Genomic DNA, 19,253 nt, shown 5'->3' with positions numbered 1-19,253 from the left:
GAGGTACCCTCAAGCCCTTTCACCCCCTCTCTGAGCTGAGAAAGAAAACAAAGGAACTCAGCTGTTGCCACCAGCTAATTAAACATGTGCACAAACCTCTTCGGATACAAAAATCCAATCCTGTTCTTAAGGTAAATTTTATTAAAAACAAAAAAAGAAAATACATCTGAAAACTTAGGCTGTTGCTAGATTTTTTTTTTTTTTTAAGAAGAGCAAATACAATAATTAAGTATCAAGAATGGTTTTCTTGAGGTCCAGCTTAAAGGTTACAAGCAAAACAAAAGCATTTGGGGTTAGCACAGAGGAATCCACAAGCCATAAAGAAATAAACCTAATTGTGTCTTCCTAGACATTTCCTGGTCTACTTACATCTTTAGGGTTTTAAATGAGTAGTTTCTACGTCTGATCTGATGATTTTTCATACCTGGCCCAAAGCTTTTTACAGCATAGTTCCAACCCCGTCTCTGTTGTCTGGGAGAACAACACAGACAGACAAAGGGGAAGATTTTCCCCAATTTTAAAAAGTTCTAGCCCTCCCATTGGCTCTTTTAGTCAAGTGCCCACTCCCTTCCTTTTTCCGATTGGACTTTTTAACCCTTTACAGGTAAAGCAAGTAGAGAACAGTTACTAACAGGGATTTTATAGCAAACTGGCTGGCTGGGTGTCCACAAAAGGGAGCTCTCCTCTCCCCCCCCCCCTTCATTTATCACAGCACTTCTTTCAGGAAGAACCCATCATATATAGTTGCAGGTTGGCTAAAGGGAACAGGCTGTCTGGTGTGAAGCAACAGTGCTGAGTAACTCCCCTCAGAAATGTGAAGGAAGAGAGCTGAACTAATATGTGACCAGTGCCACAGAACAAGAGCTACGTGAAAGTGAACCATCATGAGTGAGAGCTGATGTGATTGTGATGGGTTGGATCACAGAAACCCCCTTGAGAGCTGCCACCTAATGTGCAAAGACTACCCCTGTTCCTGTTTTCCCTGCCAGTTCAGGACTCCAGCACCCTGTCTTGCTGAGCCAGACACTCCTGTCTCGCTCTAACACAGACCCAGGGTCTGAATCACTTGTCCCAAAGCTGCAAGTTTACCTGAAAACAGCTCACAGTAGTGTGCTTGTCTTTAGCACTCAGATGCCCAACTCCCAATGGGGTCTAAACCTAGATAAATCTGTTTTACCCTGCATAAACTCATAAATTGTTTGCCCTCTATAACACTGATAGAGAGATATGCACAGTTGTTTGCTCCCCCAGGTATTAATACATATTCTGAGTAAATTACTAAATAAAAAGTGATTTTATTAAATACAGACAGTAGGATTTAAGTGGTTCCAAGTAGTAACAGACAGAACAAAGTAAGTCACCAAGCAAAATAAAATAAAATGCACAAATTTATGCCTAATCAAACTAAATACAGAGAATCTCACCCTCAGAGATGCTTCAGTAAGTTTTTTCTCAGACTGGACACCCCTGGTACAGCTCTTGTTGCAGCTCAGGTGATAGCTAGGGGGTTCTTCATGATGGCTCCTCCCCCCCCTTGTTCTCTTCCACCCCTTTATATATCTTTTGCATAAGGCGGGAACCCTTTGTCCCTCTGGGTTTCCACCCCCCCTCACTGGAAAAGCACCAGGTTAAAGATGGATTCCAGTTCAGGTGACATGATCACATGTCACTGCAAGACTTCATTACTCACTTGCCAGCACACACACACACAGGAAGACTCAGGTAAATACAGCCATCTGCAGACAATGGGAGTCATCAAGATTCCAAACCATCCTTAATGGCCCACACTTTACATAATTACAATAGGCTCTCAGAGTTATGTTTAATATTTCTAGTTTTAGATACAAGAGTGGTACATTTCTACAAATAGGATGATCACACTCAGTAGATTATGAGCTTTGTAATGATACCTTACAAGAGACCTTTTGCATGAAGCATATCCCAGTTACATTATATTCACTTATATTTTTATAAAACCATATAGACTGCACAAAGTCACAGTGATCACAGAGAAATCAGTGGGAATTGGAAGCATCTCCACTGGGTTCCTCTACACAGAAAAAGCCATCTGAGGCAAGAGACTGCTGGGAGGAGGGAAGGAGGAATGTGAAGTATGGGCTGATGCTGAATTGTGGTTTAAGTTGATGCCAACTTATGTTGCTCAGGGGTGTGAAAAAGACATCCCCACCCCCGGCCCCCCGGATGATGCATGTTACATTAACTTAAGTGCTGTCCACACCAGCGCTATGTCAGCGGGAGACGCTTTCCCACTGACTTAGTAGTTTCTGCCTCTCGCAGAAGTGGAGTAATGATGCCAATGGGAGAGCACTCTCTGTCCTGTAGCACAATGCAGCTGCGCCAATGTAGCGCTGTAGTGTAGACTTGCCCTTAGAGACTTAAGATCGTCACTACACCAGGAGATTCAAAGGCAGATCTTTTGTACTGCATGTTATGGATGTATACTTTATTGATTTTTTTTTATAAAGGCTTCAGCATTGGCATGAGAATGTAGGTTTACACCTAAATAAAGTGTAAGTGTGTGTGTGTGAGAGAGAGAGAGAACATAAATGAGCAGGCTCAAGGAATGTACATCTTCATTACAAGTAAAAGGTAACATGCAGCTGAAAATTCTAGGAATTAAAGTATAGTTCAATGGGCTGGGCAAATAGGTGGCATGATTCCTTATTACTATTCAGTTTAAATTTCTTCAACATACTATATAATCTTCAAGGAAACAATTGCAACAAAATACCTTACTGCAGTCTTGCTCCAGCTCTGGGCTATCTGAATCAGAATAATGCTCAAAGGTTTCAAACTGTTCTTGTTTGGTGGTGGGTTTTTGGGAGCGGGGGGGGGGGTTGCCATTAATGTGGTTGCGACAAAAATAGAATTCATTTTTTTCACTTGATAACCTATGATTTACTATAGCAGCTATACAGCAAACTAAGCATAGCCAAGTTGAATCTACAAAAGGATTATAGTGGCCACCACTAAAAGCTTATATAGTATGCACAATATTTGAGTTTATTGCACAGTTTTGTTTCTGCTCTGAGTTCTGCAATAAAACAATTTGTATTATTGTGTCATATGTTGAATTTTTAATAGTTGCCAGGGTATGTAAACAGAGAAAGGAAGAATAGATGGAGATGGTTCAAGGATAGAAGTACTGACTTCCAAGGTTTTAATTTCTATGGGGCCACTTTTTGATAACTTAACTCATGCTGGGTAACATCTTACGCTGCATTTAAAAACCCACGGCTTGCACACATCAGCTGACTCAGGCTCATGGGCTAAGGGGATGTTTAATTGCAGTGTAGACATTCCAGGTTCAGCCAGAGCCCAAGCATCTACACCACAATTAAATAGCCTCTTACCCCGAGCCCCAGGAGCCTGAGTTGGCTGCCCCAGGCTAGTCGTAGGTTTTTAATTGCAGTGTTGACATAATCTCTGAGTACCTGTCCTGGACCTGAAGAAGAGCTCAGTGTTAGCTTGAAAGCTTGTCTCTTTCACCACCAGAAATTGGTCCAATAAAATATATATTGCTTATCCACCTGTTGGAACCAAAGGTTTCTTGCCTGATATGATAGGTGGAGGCAAACTGTTTCAGTTCCAAGTTAGCATGGTAAAAAGGGACAAAAATGGAATTATCATAGGGCTAAATAGAACCCTCGCATGAATGCAGTGCAGGGGCTATTGGCCTTTGGATCTACAAATGGATGAGTCCATAAGATCCCCATAACCCCCGACCTATGTCGATAGATCTTGCCTAGGGGGGAGGGATAGCTCAGTGGTTTGAGCATTGGCCTGCTAAACCCAGGGTTGTGAGTTCAATCCTTGAGGGGGCCTCTTAGGGATCTGGGGCAAAATCAGTACTTGGTCCTGCTAGTGAAGGCAGGGGCTGGACTTGATGACCTTTCAAGGTCCCTTCCAGTTTTAAGAGATAGGATATCTCCATTAATTAAAAATTAAAAAAATAGTGCTGTAGAGAGAGGCACAGTGAGCAGAGCTCCATGCCATGCCGACAGTACAGAGTGCCCTGCACAGCCTGCTCCCTACCCCTCAGGCAGAGAGAGAGGCTGTTCATGAACAAAGATGCACGAGGAGAGTTGGAGAGAACATCTGGCTCTAATCCAAGGAGCAAAAGTCGTACTACTGTTACACATTCAAGCAAATATCTGGTTTTTGGATCATTTTCATGGTTTGCTGACTTAAAGCATGTTATGTGTACGTAAATGGTTATGTAAACTGAATTGACAAATATGTACACTGTACGCACAATGACAAATCAAATAGAGATGATGGATAAAAGCCATTTGAGGAAAAATCTATAACCCTTCCTTGTTTGAATGTGTTGAACTTTTTGGGACTTAGCTTAAAAGGTGGAGGGTTTAAGTAGGGTTGACCAGAAGTCCCAATTTTACAGGGACAGTCCTCTTTTTCTTATATAGGATCCTATTACCTCCCACTCCCTGTCCTGATTTTTCACATTTGCTGTCTGGTCACCCTAGCTTTAAGCCACCTTTTAAGCCAACTTTGAGCCCTTCTGATCCTGGGCTGCTCCAGGAGCTGGAGAGGTTCCTGGCATAATTTAGACATCTCGGAGGACTGGAAATATGTTTTTAGGGCTCCTGTACAACACTCCAGCCTTTTTACTCTGTGTAAAGAGCTGGAGTGGGGATGAAGATCTTGCCCACTTAGTTTTTAGCAAGGTTATATAAATCAGCTTGTACAATACTGTAACCTGTTCCAAAAGCTATCTAGGGCAAGTGCTATAAGTTTTCTCACTCTTCTGACATTTTTTACTGTATTTTTTTTTTGTGTGAGATATTACATATTTGGGTTTTGTCTGGTAGTCTCTGGATGCTCACAGTAATATTTACCAGGAATTTATGTTCATACTGATAGCAGAATAGAGCCTCAAATTCTCCCCTCCCACCCCACCCTCCTTGCAAGCATCGGGGTTGGTTTGGCCAAAACAGGAGAATCTCTCCTGAGTTACAAGTTTAAAAAGTTAATCAACACCATGAGCTGACCGCGGTTCTCAGTGCAGTTTCTAGAAGGTTCTTTAAATTTTATTTTTATATATTCAAGAAACTGCATAAAATATATAGCATAACAGGATAGACTCTTTATATATGGATGTATGTATTTGCTGAGTGCTGACAGTGTGCTCTGTGCTGTACAGGCAAAAGAAGACATATAAACTTTCCCCTGAAGTTTATAATCTGAGAAATAAGAAAAAACTTGAGCATGATCCTGGGAGGTGCTGAGTATCTGTCATTCCAATTGACTAGAAGACCGACAGATGTTTTGGGTGATTTAGTGGTGGAAGTATTGGCACAGGGAGGCTGAATCTATTTCTCTGCTATAAGTCTGTTTTTCAACCTCTTGCTTTTTAACTTCTCTAAACACGAACTAACCTCAAATTTCCCTAGCCATCTAGCATCTCTTTCCAGGGTAGGGTTTTTTCCTGGAAAATGTGTGTAGAATTTTACAAAAACTCAAACATTGGGTTTAGAAACGTCCCTGTTCACTTTTTCAAAGACTTTCCTAATACTTTTTGGCATTGTCACCTCTTTGAAAGCGCTTTAGCCTATGACTGTCACCTCTCCTGTAGTGCTTAACAAATAGAAATGTCTTTCACTGGTTTTGAGGAAGATCAGGTAGCAATTACTTAAAGGTGTTATTAGACAAATATCATTAGATGGGTGATTATGCACGTATTGTAAAATTTATTAAGTATATCATACACATTATTAGTTGAGTGCATGACCGGATGCACAAAGAGTTCAGTTTCTGGTAGCTATCACATACATTTATCATGATTAAAAATGTAATATTCTCATTTTTTTCTAATCAAGAGAGAGAGAAACCTGAATGATGGTACATAAGGTTGTCTCCGAGGTTCTGGTGCTCAGGTTTGTGCTACATAGGCGACTGAGTTACGGTGATATGGGTGACCTTTAAAGGTGCTTTTACATATTTGGGGATTTTTGTTACGTGCAACCTTACCTTGGAATTTCCAAATGTTTTAATATTTGTGGGGGTGTTCAGAAAATTATAACATCCTCTTAATTTTATTTTTTTGCTGAAGTGATAAGTTCTTGTTGAATTCCTGATGACTAAAGATTTTTGCTTGGGGATTTGCTGTAGCTCCAATCTGCAACTCATTAGGTAACCTTACTAAAATCATGTGATTCTATTGTTCAGTTTGCTGATGTTGGCTTGTACTACTAGAAACTCTCAGCTTATGTCCACAGGGGAATCTTTAGACAAATCTGAGTTAAGTACATGTGTTTTTGTGGAGGACTATACAGCAATTGGAATGTAGAGATAAGCTTTAAGCAAATCTATCCTCCCTCCCTCCCCCCCAAACAATCCTGCTAGGGTCAAGCCATAAACTTCATATCTCTGCTAAGAAGCTGGATAGTAGCAAAATGAAACTTCTGATAGTACAGCACCTAGCACATTGTGGGCACTACTGGAAACAAATAATAAAAATACCAGCTCATACTTCTATCCCTTTCCATCATCATCTCATCTCAAAGAATGTAAGTTAGACTTTTCTTCTTCCTTGTGGATGTTGTGGCTGACACTGAAAGTTGCTAGGAGCCCTTAAAGTAAAATAAATATAATTGATGCTCCCAATGGTGATGCTGGAGCACAAGTACCAACCTCAAGGCACGCTGTTGTAGCTGTGGCTGGCCTGACATGAAAAATTAACGTGGCAGGAGGCCTCATTTCTTGGAAGATAGAATTAGGGAGGTAAACAGAAAGTTTGTGCTAAGGTCAGTAGGCTAAAGGGACAGAATGTCAACAAACTAACATAATAGGAAGACCTAAGGAACTATTTACTATGAACTAGACCAGTGGTTTTCAACCTCTTTTTCATTTGCAAATCCCTAAAAAATTTCAAATGGAGGTGCGGGACCTCTTGAAAATCTTAGACATAGTCTGCGGACAGCTAGTTGAAAACTACTGAACTAGATACAAAATAAGTTAGGAATGTAGAGAGGAGGTAGAGAGGAAGTCAAACTATGGACAGTGCATGCTGCACAGGGATTGGTTCCTGCAAAGTCACCAAGCCAAGCCAAAAATGTGTGGTGCAATGCATAGTAAATGCAATGAAATGTATACAAAGGGAGAGGGATTTTGTGTAACTTTGGAGCTGTGATGTCCCCTGCATTCTTTCCCCGTTTGTTTAATTATTTTGTTGTAGCATGCCAAATAAAAATACCAAAGTCAGGGAAGGCTGGAGTCAAACTGAGTTCTTGGGAAGCCGAGTGGAAAGAGCTCTTGGAAGAAATCCCAGCAATCATTAAAAACAAGGGCACAAATCCCAAATGGGTTGTGAAGTTGAAACTTAGATTTTTATCAACAAAGGGCAAACTCTTCAGGTATTTTAACAACCTTAACACAGAGTCACAATACTCCAATCTCTCTTCTCCCCTAGGTGAGCATATCTCTGTGATAGATGGCCCCTGGCATCAAGAATCTCAGCAATATTCAGGTTATTTCTAATTCCAAAGGATCAGTCACTTACCCCAGGTCAATTGTAATTTAGGTTTCACACTATAGTAAGCTCTATGAAGATTTATTAAATAGGAAAAGGAAATTAGGGCGTTGTTTAAGCAAGCAAACATAGACACGTGAATAAGTTAGTCTTAGGTTTCAACGGGTAAAATAGGCTTCTACAATTAGCAAGCTCTATTGTCCTATAGGGCTAACCCAGGCTAAGCTGCTGGGGATCTCTTGCTTATGTCTTGAAACATCTTGCTGCTTTTCTCTCCCGAATCCAATCAGCAAAATGATCCTTAGTTCCTTTGGTTTGGGATTTTTATCCCCTCCTGCCATGTGCTGTGAGCTATAAACTCAGCTGATGGGAGGAGTCCACTTGCATGACTCATCTTCACAAAGAAGAGAGCAGACTAATGAGTCTTTAGTTCTTTTGTTGACAGTTTCTCAATGCAGATATAGGGAGTTTCCAGTTGTAAAATCCAACCATAGCCGTATGGAATAGATGGATCTTGTCACGGCTCCTTCCCCACTCTGAACTTTAGGGTACAGCTGTGGGGGCCTGCATGAAAACTTCTAAGCTTAATTACCAGCTTAGATCTGGTCCACTGCCACCATTCCCAATGTGCTAATTCCCTTCCCTAGGTAGCCTTGAGAGACTCTTCACCAATTCCCTGGTGAATACAGATCCAAACCCCTTGGATTTTAAAACAAGGAGAAATTAACCATCCCCCCTCCTTTCTCCCCACCAACTCCTGCCGGATCAAGATCTAACCCCCTTGGATCTAAAAAACAGGGAAAATCAATCAGGTTCTTAAAAAGAAGGCTTTTAATTAAAGAAAAAGGTAAAAATCATTTCTGTAAAATCAGGATGAAAAATAACTTTACAGGGTAATCAAACTTAAAGAGCCCAGAGGGCCCCCCCTCTAGCCTTAGGTTCAAAGTTACAGGAAACAGAGGTAAACACCCTAGTAAAAGGTACATTTACAAGTTGAGAAAACAAAGATAAAGCTACCACGCCTTGCTGCCTGTACTTACAAGTTTGAAATATGAGAGACTTGTTCAGAAAGATTTGGAGAGCATGGATTGATGTCTGGTCCCTCTTAGTCCCAAGAGAGAACCTTCCCAAAACAAAGAGCACAAACAAAAGCCTTCCCCCCACCAAGATTTGAAAGTATCTTGTCCCCTTATTGGTCCTTTGGGTCAGGTGTCAGCCAGGTTACCTGAGCTTCTTAACCCTTTACAGGGAAAAGGATTTTGGAGTCTCTGGCCAGGAGGGATTATAGTATGGTACACAGGAGGGCTGTTACCCTTCCGTTTATAGTTATGACAGATCTCTTCTTTTGGGAGGGAGGGGCATAACAATTTCTGCAGAAGAGCAGCTCTTCACACTAATGTCCCTCACCTGTACGGTGTGGGGAAAAAATTTGCTAGGGCCTAAACTTTAGTTGGCTCAGGCCTGAACTTTGGTTCAGACCTGTACATTAGTTAAGTTTATTGGAGAAGAGGGGTTCTTAGAGGCAGGATGAAGGAAAAGTACAAAAGCAGAACTATCTATAATCACAAGGCCTATGATTCATAATGGCTCACTAACAGTTTTGGGGGAAGCTTGGGAACTGCAAAGGGGCAGACTGTGAAAAACAGGAAAGCTTGCTAAGCTATATTCCCTTTTTGGGGGAATGTATTCCAAATATGGCAATAATGCTGATAAGAAAGTATGCATTACCTAATTGTGGTTTTAAGCTATATAAGCTATTTGAAAATCTGTAGTCGGGGGGGATTGCTAGTTCACTGGTACCCCCCATGCATGCATGAAAATAAAGAGGCCTCAGGCGATTCTGATCCAAACACAACGCGTGGTCGTTTTTCCACAACAACGGCAATTCATACCGTCACAGAGGCTCATACTACAGCCATTCAAATATAACATTGCAATATGGAACACAGATATTACAAGTAAAATTAATGCATATAGCAACTCACCAGCCTTCACTAGACTCAATTTCTTAGAATTCTAATACCCATTTTATTAATATTAACCACCAAGTGACCCAAACAGAGTCCAGCTACATATCTGTTAGTGTCCAGTTGAGACAAGGGACCTTGCATGAGCTGACACCTGGCCTGCCAGCATCACAACAATATTTTTTTTAAAACTATTTTACAATTAAAGACTTTCATGCTTCATTCAACACTGCTTTCCCTCTTTAGAGTCTTTGTTTTCCTTTTGTGGTTTGTCTGTTCAATGCAGTCCAGATAATTTAAAAAAAATTATATATAGATATAAAAATGTGGATATTTCTGTACAATCTGCTTTGATCCTGCCTCTGATTAGCTGACCTCTTAAAATAAAATGATTCACTTTCAAAAGACACAATGGATTCTTTTGAGTTCACAAGCAGCAAAATGCTTCCTTCATAAACTTCCCACCTGCTAATAAAGTATATAGTACATAGAGGAACAGTTGGGCTTTTTTTAGACATTGTTACTATTTTGTTTACGTGTTCGCAAAATAAATGCTCACCATTCCGTGCTTATTCAATTCAGCTCTACTGTCTTGTCAAAACTTGCATAATCTGTCATACTCAGCCTGTCATATTTTAAACATCATCTTAACTTTGGCATGGCTTCAACTTAAGCCCTAAAGCCTACCTTCTGCTTAATTTCTTTCCTGAACTTCGTTCTAATAAGCAAGCATGTTGCCATGTGCACTTTGGTGCAATTAGAGATGAAAGGTAGGAAGGAACCAGCGTATGTATCACCTCAAACTAAGCGTGGGTCAACCTCAGAGTTATTGGAGGTTTATCTATCCATCACCGTCTTTGGGAACCCAAACCTGAACTTTTTGGGCCTAAGTAGGTTTTAGGAGAAGATAATTGAAAGTTAGGACCCGATTTTAAGAACAGAGGCCACACTTTCAATTTATGGCTAATCACTTGTCTGAGGATTCCTGTTCTTGCTTTGTAGAGTATGGTCCTTTTTCCTCAGATTAAAAAAAAAAAAATCCCTAAAGCCATTACTGAAGAGCAACCCTTTATTGAGCCACAAGAATTTGTGTCTTGGAAGAAATATGTAAGTTTATTAAACGTAAACTGCATAAACCCAGGAAGTGGGTAAACCACTGAGAAACCAGTAAACAGTCTGAGATACAATAAAACCTACTCAAATTGGAGGATGAGTCCAGTGTATATTTTATTATTTGCATAGCTGAATAATCTGTCATTTAAAAAAAATGTGGTGCATAATTGTGCTTCTGAACATAACCCTCTCACTACCAAAGAATTAAGTCCTTTTAGCTCTGGTTACAATATTATGCTAAAGATAGCTCCGGCAGGCAGGGTGCAAAACAAATGTTGCAGGAAATGAATGCAGATAAGGGACTTCGATGGCAAACTTTCACCCCCCAAATTATACATTTAATATGTAGAAAAAGGCTGTGTCAGGAACCGTCACTCACCAGCTGAACTCCCAAGAGAAGGAACTCCACAATAACCAAGGGATCACAGGGCCCTACAGCATGCACTGATGAGATGCAGCTGGGGCAGGGAAGATGTGCTGCTGCCTGTCAGATGGGTGAGGGCAGAGAACATTCACCTTTGATTACCTGCACACACGGTCAGATGCCATTGTAAGTATCTTTAGCATGTGCACTCTTCCTTTTACAGACATTGCTAAATTTACCTTGGATATGCTGAAATTAACATGCTGTCAAAGAAAATTAGAAGTTGTAAATCTGGTAGTGTGTGTTCCCTTGGACAAAAGTGGTGGGAGTGATAGGGTGGTTATGTGGAGGGCGTGTCTATATTTTGTGTCTTGTTTTTAATCACAAGCAACCAAACACAAAATATGCTCTTGTAACTAACTGCCCTAAAAGGAGTGTTTCAGGAGAGTGTAGTATAATCAAACCAGTGAAATTCACACAAATGAGAGTAGCACAGTTGAGAGAAGAGGCCATAAGAGAAACATAGCGCAGGTTTCTTCTGCTCTTAGATGGTGCCTGACTGCAGTGGAGTATGGTTTGTCTACACTGCAATTAAAAAACTGCGAGCTGATTTGGGCTCAGGCTAAGGGCTGTTTAACTGCAATGTAGATGTTCAGGCTCAGGCTGCAGCCTGGGGTCTAGGACTCTGCAAGGTGGGAGGGTCCCAGAGCTTGGGCTATAGCCCAGGCCCCAACATCTACCCTGCAGTTAAACAGCCCTGAGCCCAAGCCAGCTGGGACCAACAGCAGGTTTTTAATTGCAGTGCAGACATATACAAAGGAAGCTCCATATGGGGATCCCACCTCTTTTTGCCAGTGTGTCCCTGTTAGGAAAAGCTAATGTCAACGAAAGGGATGAGGCTGTGGCGTGACACTCCATATTCTTCCTAGAAATAGTGTTATGATATGGATATGGTATAACTAAGATATATTTTATGCAAGATGGGTCTTGTAAGGTATCATCAGAAAGGTTATAACGTACTGAATGTGATTATCCAATTTGTATGCATGTATCATTTCTGTATCTAAAGTTAGGAATATTAACTATGTAACAATTACAACTGTGTGTATTTGGGAGACACCCAGACAACAGGCCATCAGCTTTGATGGGCCATTCGGAAGAAACAATAAGACTTTGAAGATACTAATCTCTCTCCTTCCTGAGCGGTGTCCTGGGACTCAGCTGTGACACTACTAAGTCAGGTGGTCCTGTCACCTGGTACTAAACATCGTCTTGCACTTCTAGTAATTTTCCACCAGAAGGAGGGGGAGGTCAAAACTGGGAAACAAAAGATTCCCGCCTTAGGTAAATTCTGCAGCTGGTGCGTCTCTACCTGTGAGTGTGCTGCCAGAGGCCAGAGAGCCTAATTCAGCAAAACATGGAGAGGGAGCCCAGGTTAGTGGAGCAGGTGGGCTCAGTGAAATCCCAATACATCAGGTGGCATCCTAGAAGGGGGGTTCAACACGTCACAGAGGCCACCTGCTGGCATCTACCTTCAGACTAGAGGACATGGGGAGACACTGCGCTTAGGGGGATCTGAGCTGGGTTGTGCATGACTGGCCCTCCCTGACCCAGGCCTAGCCCTGCTGCCTCCACATGGCATTATTTAGAGGAGCTGGGCAGAAGGCTCCCTGAGTAGCTGTTGTAATTTGTTTGCATTAGTCATTGATTTGCTTCATCGGTTGTGTAGGGTTTAGACTAATTCTTTATGCTTCCCACCCTCTTACTAATTAATCTGCCTCTTGTTTAAGAACCAATCTGCTGGAGGCACCATCCCTAGCTAAATTAGTAACCAAGGATAAGTTACTGCAAGGAAACACTTTTCATCCCTGAAAAATCATACTATGAGCAGGGCCGGTGCAACCCATTAGGTGACCTAGGCAGTCGCCTAAGGTGCTAGCATTTTGGGGGCGGCATTTTGGGTCCTGTGGTGGCGACCGCGGTGGCTGGATCTTCGGCCGCCCCAGTCGTCGTCAGCATTTAGGCGGAGGGAGCTGGGGCAGGGGGGCGCGGGGAGAGCCGCATGCAGCAAGTAAGGGGGTGGGGCGGCACACAGGGGAACTCCCCGCCCCAGCTCACCTCTGCTCCACCTCCTCCCCTGAGTATGCCACCCCGCTCTGCTTCCCTCCCTCCCAGGCTTGCGGCGCCAAACAGCTGATTAGCGCCGCAAGCCTGGGAGGCGGGAGAAGTGGAGCAGTGATGGCATGCTCGGGGAGGAGGTGGAGCAGAGGTGAGCTGGTGCGGGGAGCTGTCACACAGCTCTCCAGGCCGGGGGAAGCTGTCGTGGGGGTGCGCCTCAGGGCGGAGGAGGGGTGGGGAGCTGCCGCAGGGGGCGGGGAACTGCCACAGGCTTCGGGGGGAGGGGCGCAAGGTGGAAGTTTCACTTAGGGCGCGAAACATCCTTGCACCCTCTCTGACTATGAGTGTAAGTGTCTTTGAACTAAGAAAGATATAGGGGCTTGGAGAAGAGTTGACTGGAAAAACAGAGAATCTGAGGAAGAGGGAATGGGGGGAAGAGATGTAAAGGCCAGGGGAAAGGAAATGATACAGTATCCTTAAAGAGGCTGTTGTAGAGCAAGAAGCTCTCCATCTCATTGCAGGGTTTGCCAGAAACCACAAGCCCCTAGATATGGTGCCTGGTCAGGTTTCTAAAGTTTTACAAGGACTCAAAGCAACTTCTCACAATCGTCAGTGAAGATTTTTTCCCAGGCTTTCAGAGGGATGTAAATTGTGTCATTGTTTGGATTGGAGATGATAGATAATTTGTGTGTGGGTGTTCTGGCAGAAAGGGGAGTTCTTAGTCATTAAGGCTTTTGTTTCATTTAAAGATGTGTGCGATAGCATCCTGTGATGTGCTGCTAATATTTTAACAAGGAGCACCCTCTAAGTGTTCTCTCTCTCTCTCTCTCTCTCTCATTTGACCTTGCCTTCACTTCCTCAAAACACGCCAGTTCCCTTCCCTGCTCCCTTCCAAATCTGTCAATCCTTAAGAATATAAGAATGGCTGTATTGGGTCAGACCAAAGGTCTGTCTAGTCCAGTATCCTGTCTTCTGACAGTAGCCAATGCCAGGTGCTTCAGAGGGAATGAACAGAACAGGTGATCATCAAGTGATCCATCCCCGGTCACCCATTCCCAGCTTCTGGCAAACGGAGGCTAGGGACATCACCGCTGACCATCCTGGCCAATAGCCATTGATGGACCTGTTCTCCATTAATTTAACTCGTTCTTTTTTAAACCCTGTTATAGTCTTGGCATTCACAACATTCTCTGGCAAAGAGTTCCACAGGTTGACAGTGCGTTATGTGAAGAAATGCTTCTTTTTTTGTTTTAAACCTGCTGCCTATTAATTTCTTTTGAAGACCCCTAGTTCTTCCACTCCAGCCCTTTATCTCTGCATCCCTCATTCTACTGGCAGGCAGGATGTCCTTCGATTGCTGGCTGTAGGAAGGTTGGTCACATGAGGAGCAGTTTCCCATCTGGTGATGGGCTGGGTCATCTGTTGCAGAATGATGTTCTCCTTTGGTTCTTGAGGTAGACAACTCTTACCTGTGTAGCAAAAAATGTGTTAGGTTAAGAACTAAGGGTATGTCTACACTTATCGGGGATCGATGATACGGCAATTGAAGGACCTGGGGTCAATTTGAGCAGGTCTAGTGAAGACCTGCTAAATCGACCGCAGATCGCTCTCCTGTCGACTCTGGTATTCCACTGGAGTTGCATAACTTAGGTCGACTTACCCCCACACTATAGACCAGGCCTAAGTAGAAATTAGGTTGTTAGGCTAAGTGTAGGGAATTGTGTGTTAGCATGAGTAAAAGTTAGAGATGATGGAGACAATCCGATGGAAAAACACGTTAGCAAGGATGTTGCAGCTATGTTTTGGTTTTAGCATGGTTTTTAAAGAGTATTTTTGAGAATTTTGAATGTTTTATTAAAATACTATTTATATTGATCGCATGGGAAGGCCATTGGTCCAGATGTTGATTAAAATAATGTGTAATGTAAAGAGCTAGTGAAGAGGTGGCAGAAATGTGAATATAGTAATGGATAGAGTTAATGTTAATTAGTATTATAATAGTTCTTAAAAGGAGTAGCCTTGCTAAATTGCAGAGAGCTACAGTTAACACCAGAAGGATACTATTAGCCTGGTTACCGGGTTATTCTGTTGTCAGTGGACTAATTATCCGTTGATATGCCATTCCAGCTTTGAATGCTAATACTAATGTAGTACCTGTGTAAATAGTAATTGTCAGCCTGTTTGCTTAACTAATTATTTTTCTTCTGAATAAAGTTTGATTCTGTCATTCAAAGTGTCATCCAGGGACATCTACTAAAATAAATTGTCTGTCTGTAACTGATCTAGAGGCTTGAACTTGAAAACTAAGTTTGGTTTATTGCAGTCTTAGCTTTAACAATTTAGTATTAATTGGGAACATTTTAAAAACCAAGTTTACACCTGATTGACTGCTGGATTTCCCCCTCCCCTGGTGTGTGGAGGATATGGGATTGGGTCTACCTTGGTGGGGAATGGACTGTAACCCTTCCTCCCAGGACCTGTCTTCAGACTCCATGATGGGTCTGGGAGAAAAGGCAGCTGGAGGAGAGTTGGTTATAATGGATAGGGCTCAGCTGGAGACAGTAGCAGTTTCCTCCAGTCTTTCCCTGGTGTGAGGCTGGAGCAGCTGATGAGAGTCATAGGGACAATGTGAAGTGTCTGCCCTGGGCACCTAGCTGTGCTGGTGGGGACACCTCTTGCAGCATATGCCTGCAGAGACAGCTGAATATTTTAACAAGCAAAGCCAGCTTAGAATTTGGGGGCAGGTTACAAACCCTCTTTTTATTGCTCGCAGCCAAATGTAAACAACTTCTGTCTCTGAGTCTCACATGTCTCTGCCTGAGCCTGGCCTAAGGACTCTAGGAAGGGCTATTGACATAATGCATTGGGGTGCACCACAAACTAAGCTGACTTATTTTACATAAATATGTTCAGTAGCCCCAGCCTCCTGCTGTGGACATGGAGCGCAGCTGTATAGTCCTCCTTAGGAACCCGTTTGTGTCAGTTCACATTTTCAAGGTGCTGTGCAAGGAATTGTGTTAAATACATTAATTTAAATAACCTCCCTACGGTCAGATTCTTTTTCACATGGTCCAAATGCCAGCTGTTACCAAGGGGCTTGTGTGAGCCCCCTCCACCTCATCAGTGCCCCCAAAGGACCGTATCGCTTTTTTAAAAAAAATGTAGAACTAAAAAATAAATAAATACAGGATCTGTTAAACACAATAACACCTCTGTTCTTCCTTTGCACTCAGCATGGGTAGATTTGCTGAGCCAGCATGAATCCAAACTGCACCATGATAAAAGGTACTTGATAATGTGCTAACACAGGGGTTCTCAAACTGGGGGTCGGGACCCCGTAGGGGGTCGTGAGGTTATTACATGGGGGGTCACGAGCTATCAGCCTCCACCCCAAACTCCACTTCGCCTGCAGCATTTAGAATGTGTTAAATATATATAAAAAAGTGTTTTTAATGTATAAGGGGTGGTCACACCCAGAGATTTGCTGTGTGAAAGGGGTCACCAGTACAAAAGTCTGAGAACCCCTGTACTAACAGCACTGCTGGGTTAACTGCTGCCCCTCACTCCCTTCCTGGTCTCTTAAAATCTCCTCCCTTCAGGCCCAGGTTTTGGGCTGTCACATCTCTTGGGATGGAATCGCTTGATTCTCTCACTGAGACCAGGCCTGGGTTGCATTCCATCGCTTCTCGGCTCTATGAGCTAAGATGTGAAAAAATTATCTAAGTTATATCCATGATTAGCTCCTCATGCCTGATTTATCTTTGCTGCCTGCAGTTCTGTTCTCCCCAGGAGCAATGACAATGGTCAATACAGTGACCAAGCAGCCTTCTTAAAGCAAAGTATTATTTATTTAGAACAAACATATTTAAAACAGAACTTATCTTAAAACAATAAAACAGACTATACGCATATCTAGATTTTTCTCTAATCCATTGGCTGGATCTGGGAAAGCCAAACTTCTTTACGCTTCTTCCACAGAGTCTCTCTGTCAGCCTGTTTCCCTAGGCAGTTTCTGATCAGTGACATTCCCCTTCTTCTCTTGAGGAGTGTTTTTTAACTGTTCTTTTGATCTCTCCATTCACAACACTGGCTAAGAAGTGGGCAGTAGCCCACGAAAGCTTATGCTCTAATAAATTTGTTAGTCTCTAAGGTGCCACAAGTACTCCTGTTCTTTTGGCGGATACAGACTAACACGGCTGCTGCTCTGAAACCTAAACAAGGCTTGCAACATGTTGGAGCAGGGATCTTTGGAGCTAACTTCTTGCCCCATTGTCTTTCAAGTCTGTGCCTGACGCTTCTTATCTAGGCCTATTATGTTGCTTTCTTGTTTGGTCTTTCCATAGCCCACTATTAAGTTAGGCTGATGTAGTCGTATAGGAAATGCTAATAAACCACCATAATTAGACAAAAACAATGAGGCTTCCTTGTGGACAAATTAATAAATGTGTTAGTCTCTGAGGTGCCACAAGGACACCTCATTGTTTTTGCTGATACAGACTAACACAGCTACCACTCTGAAACCTGTCATAATTAGACAGTTACTTTCCTTCATTGATCAGGTTGCATTGTTGATAAAATTGTTGCAGCTTGTTCTTCTTAGATATTACAAAGCAGCTCCACTTCTGTCACAAACTCATTGGGGTGTGATTAGATTATTATTATTATTATTTTATTTTAAATTAGGGAACCAACTTTTCCACTTGTTCACTTGTATCACAAAGTTGTTCCTGAAATGTGATGATAGAAACTATGGGATTACTGAACAGAGTTACTGAGCGTTATTCATTACTTTTGGGTAGTTAGAAAGTCCTACCAGTTCAAGGCACCTTTGGATAAATCATTGATTTATGTTTATCATCATGATAATGAACTTTGCTGCTATTTACTCAGAGGCCATTCCATAAGTTAATGAATGTCAGAGAGACAGCAGAGGGCACGGTTTGATTTTAGTTGGCTGACAATAGGTATGCATTAAGTAACCCATAAACCAGTCTATCCTAACTTACGGTATGCGACCCCAAAGAGGCATCAGAAGAGCTGAATGAAGCAACGGGGCAGGAAAAAGGCACATTCAGGACAGGAAAAGTTGCATGAACCCAGGTCCACCCTGCTCCTATCCTGAGCATGCCTCTACTGTATGGTTACCATATCTAACAAATAAAAAAAAGAGGACCCTCCACGGGCCTGGGGCCCCGCCCATTCCCCCACCCCCAGCCCTGCCCCAACTCCGCCCCTTCTCCACCCTAACTCTGCCCCCTCCTCCCTCCCACTCCCAGCCACGCGGAAAGGGCTGCCCGAGTGCTACCGGCTTCACAGTTTGCCGGGCAGCCCCCAGACCCTGCGCCCCCGGCCGATGCTTCCCCAGCACAGCTGGAGCCCGGGAGGGGAAGCGCCCAGCCGGGGGCGCAGGGTCTGGGGGCTGCCCGGCAAACCGTGAAGCCGGTAGTGCTTGGGCTTCGGGCAGCCCCCTTGCCTCCGGACCCTGCGCCCCCAGCCGGGCACTTCCCCTCCCGGGCTCCGGCGGCGCAGGGTCCGGAGGTATGGGGGCTGCCCAAAGCCCGTAGCACTCGGCTCTTAAACAGAGCCGAAGAGTCGGGGAGGAGCAGAGCCGCCGCGGCCGGAGGCTCTGCTCCTCCCCTGACTCTTCGGCTTTGTTTAAGAGCCGGGCTGCCCGAGCGCTACCGGCTTCGGGCAGCCCCTATGCCTCCGGACCCTGCGCCACCAGAGCCCGAGAGGGGAAGTGCCCGGCCGGCGGCTGGGGTCCGGAGGCAAGGGGGCTGCCTGAAGCCCATAGCGCTCAGGCAGCTCGGCTCTTAAACAGAGCCGAAGAGTCAGGGGAGGAGCAGAGCCGCCGCGGGAGGGGAAGTGCCCGGGCGGCATTTTCCCGGACATGTTCGGCTTTTTGACAATTCCCCCCGGACGGGGGTTTGATTGCCGAAAAGCCGGACATGTCCGGGAAAAAGAGGACATATGGTAACCCTAGTCTACTACTGTGGATTGAAGCAGCAGCTAGTCTCTTGAAACCTTCTTTCCTCCTGGCTTCTGTTGGGCCCCATAATGTAAGCCCCATGAGCAAGTTTACAAGGACATAGTTGCAGGGCTCAGATTATATATTCTCAAAGCCAAAGTTTTTTTTCTGTGAAGTTCAGATCCGCCATGAATGCGGGAGGAGAAGGAA

General features: G+C 43.5%; 1 protein-coding gene across 1 annotated transcript in view; it reads right to left on the bottom strand.

Moving 5' to 3' along the window:
• C5H4orf17 (chromosome 5 C4orf17 homolog) overlaps nucleotides 1-8,808 on the bottom strand; it is a 62,042-nt gene extending 53,234 nt beyond the window's left edge. Inside the window, exon 1 of the mRNA XM_054030847.1 lies at nucleotides 8,554-8,808. The gene's annotated coding sequence lies outside the window, so the exon portion shown is untranslated. The remainder of the gene's footprint in view (nucleotides 1-8,553) is intronic.
• Nucleotides 8,809-19,253: the final 10,445 nt, after the last annotated feature.

The sequence above is a fragment of the Malaclemys terrapin genome, chromosome 5 (assembly GCF_027887155.1).
Source record: "Malaclemys terrapin pileata isolate rMalTer1 chromosome 5, rMalTer1.hap1, whole genome shotgun sequence".
Taxonomy (NCBI): Eukaryota; Metazoa; Chordata; order Testudines; family Emydidae; genus Malaclemys; species Malaclemys terrapin.
The sequence above is the reverse complement of the archived record's forward strand: the minus strand, read 5'-3'. Positions and strand labels throughout refer to the sequence as shown.